Here is a 4515-nt window from a genome sequence, read left to right on the forward strand (position 1 = left end):
GAATTTACTCTGTAAATCTTCACCCAAATCCTAATTAAAAAAAAAAAAAAAAACAAAGAAACTTCTCCATTTTTCACAAATACATTACAAATGGAGAAAAATGTTAACTCAAGGAATGAGTAATTTTGTGTGCTTGTGTTTCAGGGCCATAGCAAGCTCAGGCTTCACGCTTCGTTTGCTAGCTCCCATGCACTTATTCCAACACTTATTCCAGCTAAGAAAAAAAGATTGCAACTTTTGGTCAGAGAGTTTGAGTTACATCCAAGGAGGTAATAGCTGTGAGCCTCCCATTGAAGAGGTCACTATGTACCAACTAGCTGAAATGTACTTAACTTTTGTAGCCTTTCTCATCTCTGAGAGGCTGTTGAAAGGAGTAGGGAGCTGTTCCATAGCAAACACGGAAGGAAGAAAAAAAATAGTGATATCACTATTCATATTGCATAACGGAAGAAACTGACGCTTACGGAGAAAGTATTCTTCTAAAGCTGTGAGAGTTAATAAATAAAAGGTCAACATTTTAACCCAGAAATAACTCCAGTCCTTCATACATAACCACTGCACTATGCTGACTGACAGTGTTTTGAGGAAACTTTTGCACTGAATTTTAGTTGGATTTTTTTTTTTTTTTACTTAAAAAATGGAGGTTCAAAATGGAGTCGAGCCAGTGAGCAGCATGCTTTATCCTTCTGGCATCTAAGGTCTTGGAAAACTAGCCACAACAGTTTGAATTAGGAATTTCGGTGCTCTGAACAGCTCACAGAATCAGAGTACATCAAACACAGAAGAGCAGAATTAGAGGAAAGGCACAAGGAGATTATTTAGGAAAGAGCTACTGGAGGGGCAAGGACAGGCACCTGAGAGAGGCATTGGAAACTCTTTTGGAGCAGTCACTGTGTGCCAGGCTAGGGCGCCTGCCTGAGATCCCCAAGCCAAGAGGGAGGACGCCTTATAACAGCTTACCAGCGACCACTCTAATATTCCGGTGGGCAGCGGCAGAAACCTGCCTCCAGCAGCTCATCTTGATTTTTTGGAGGTAATTTGGGTCTTCTGGGTGCTAGTGGTGGGCATGGACACCTCTGCTGAGATTTGGAGGAAAACTTACTGTTGCGACAGGAAGGGTAGTTCCCTCTCCTCCCAGCGGGTCACAGAGTAGTCTGGGGTCAGACTAGGAGACATCGTGCTTTTCTTTGTCACAGAGATCAGGACTGTAGGTCACTAGCAGGTATGCCCCCGACCATAACACAACTGAAACTGCACACATCTTTGGTGCCACAGCTGGGTGATATCACAGACAAACTCCAGAGCTGACCATTAGCAATCTGTCAGGATTACGTCGTGGGCAGATGGAACAGGGAGAGGGATTTATGCCTTGGAGCCGTTCTTTAGCGCTGTGGGGCTGTGGAGGTGGGATCTTTGAGTGTGCCTGAAATTGGTGGAAATTTGCAATGCTCTAACAATAAGAATCTTTCCTGAGGTTGAGCTGCAGTCTTACAAATAAATACGTCATCAAAAATAGCCTGCTCAAAGCCCTAGAAACTGACCCTAGCAACACCAAGCTTTCCTTCTTCCGCTCCCACCTTCTCTGCCAATATCTTCACTCACTCACTAGAAGAAAACATATTCAGCCAATTACCATAAAACCTCCTGCTTCTAACACTAAACCCTCTTTACAACAAACAGAAACACATATCCACACTACACACAGTGATTCTACTACCACAAAGAAAACAGCAGAGCAACCCAACACACTTGAATCAATAATAAAATAAAATAAAAACAACAACAACAGCTTCACCTTTTCAAAATATTAAACCATAAAACCAAGACAAAACAAATCAACACATAACCAGCAGCTAGTGACAACCTAAAGAGACAGCACTCTACCAGATTCCAGGGATTTAAGAAGAGGTTCTGCTTTCCACTAACCCCAACAACTCTCCGGAAGTGCACTGCATGACTGAAAGGTCCTCGTCTACACCTTCTTTTATATTTTTTTCTTCTTTCTCTCTTGGTTAACCCCATCTCTTGTTGTTTTTTGTTTTGTTTTGTTCTGTTTTTGCTTTTATTTTCTTTTGTATTGTTGGTTTGTTTCTTTGTATGTTTTCTTTATTCATTATTCTCCTTCTCTGCCTTTTTACTCTCAGTGACCTATTCCCAGATATTGCAGATTTATGTTTTCTTCTTCTTTGCCCCCATTTTTCTTCTTTCGGGTTACAGGTCCTGTGTGATTTCAGGGTGTATTTTTTGTCCATGTGCCTATAGTTTTTTTGATGGTTATTCAATTGTAATTTTTGTCTAACTGACAGGGAGGCAGCAACAGTCCTGTTATAAGTACACCCACACTTCCTGCAACTTCACTTACTAAGCAAAAGCCAGCACCTCTTTCTCCACCAATGGGCCAATGACAAAAAAACACCAAGAAGAGCTTGAATCACCCTTGGCTGCTCTTCACAAACAATAAACAGAGATCTTAATGCAATACCATGATGCCTTGGAAAGAACAGATCATCACAGTCCACACAAAGAAGCAAGATAAAGTGGTAGAAACAAGAGAACAGGATACAGACCCAGACCACATCCCTGAGAAAGAAGCAGCATTGGAACTCTCTGATAAGGAATTCAAAAGAATTATATTTAGGTATCTTCAAATGATTGAGAGACAGACCAAAGAAAACACACAAAAAAAAACCGTAGAAAAATTCTGGAAGAAAATACAAGAACAAAATGACAAAATAAATGAAAAAATAGAAATTATTCTAAATCTACAGATAGGAATCTAGAAGATTAATACTAAATAATTAGAAATAGATAACACATTGGAAGGGCAAAGGGGTAGAATTGATGCAGTGGAAGACAGAATTAATGAGATTGAAGACAAATACATGAATACTTCTTTGGAAAGGGAACAGAACGAAGAAAGCCTAAGTTTCATGTGGGATACCATCAAAAGAAATAATCTACGTGTCTTTGGAATTCCAAAACAGGAAGAGAAAAATAAAACCACTGAGAAAATCACCCAAGATTTGCTGGAGGAGAACTTCCCTGTTATGATGAAAGAGGAGAACATATCCATTCAGGAAGTCCAAGAAACCCCAAACAGGATAGACCCCAAAAGAAAATCACCAAGACATAACATCATCAAGCTCACCAAAACCGAGGACAAAGACAGAATCCTGAAAGAACCACGGGAAAAACAAAAAGTTACATACAAAGGTCAGCCAGTAAGAATAAGCTCTGATTTCTCAACAGAGACCATGAAAGTGAGAAGACAAAGGGATGGTATATATAAAACCCTGAAAGAGAAAAATTTTCAACCAAGAACTATATACCCAGCAAAATTGTTCATCAAATATAATGGGTGAAATTAGGACATTTCCAGATAAGCAGAAACTAAGGGAATTTGTTAAAACCAGACCAACCTTAAAAGAGACTCTAAAGGAAGGACTTTGAACAGAAAATCAAAAATACCAAATAACAACTGACCATCAATACACAACATGACATATCCCAGAAACTACAGCTATGGACATATCCAAAGCAAAATGAGCTTAAAAGACTGTAAACAGAGAACCAGAGACAGCAATTGGCAAATGAGGACAACTACAAAGAAAAAGAGGGAAAAGACTGAGTAGTTACAGAACTTCTAAATGGTGAGGAAGTTAAGAGAGTTGCAAGACAGAATGGACTGCTCTACACTCAGGGGGAAAATGACAAATCATAGGCTAAACTCAAAGAAAAATAATAAAATTTCATATCACAATAAAAAAGAGGACAAGCACAAATACTCAGCAAATACTAAATCAACACCAACAAAGGAAATGATAACAGGATTCATAAACATAATGAGCCCAGCACAGAAAATAATATGGAACAAAGAGTCCAGGGTCACCATGAAAAAACACAAACCAAAATGACAACAACCAAATCTTACTTGTCAATAATCACACAGAATGTTAATGGATTAAATGCACTACTCAAGAGATGGAGAGTTGCAGATTGGATAAGAAAACAAAACCCATCAAAATGCTGCCTACAAGAAATACACCTTAGAGATAAAGACAATAATAGACTAAAAATCAAAGGTTGGAAAAAAGATATATCAAGCAAATACCAACTGTAAGAGAGCAGGAGTGGCAATATTAATTTCTGATCAAATTGACTTTAAGACAAAAACCACCCTATGAGACAAGGAAGGACATTATATAATGATTAAAGAATCAATTGATCATGAAGACATAACCATAATAAATATCTTTGGAACCAATGAAAGGTCCCAAAATACATAATTCAGACTTTAAAAGAGTTGAAAAGCCAAATAGATGACTCCACTCTCAAAGTGGGAGATTTTAATACACTACTTTCTTTGAAAGATAGAACAACTGGAAAGAAACTCAATAAAGATGCAGAAGAGCTAAATAATACACTCCACCAATTGGGCCTTATAGACATGTACAGAGCACTTCACCCAACAGCAACACAATATACATTCTTCTCCAGTGCACATGGAACATTTTC

The sequence above is a fragment of the Orycteropus afer genome, unplaced genomic scaffold, assembly GCF_000298275.1.
Source record: "Orycteropus afer afer isolate SDZICR_OR568_19922 unplaced genomic scaffold, OryAfe1.0 scaffold00108, whole genome shotgun sequence".
Lineage (NCBI taxonomy): Eukaryota > Metazoa > Chordata > Mammalia > Tubulidentata > Orycteropodidae > Orycteropus > Orycteropus afer.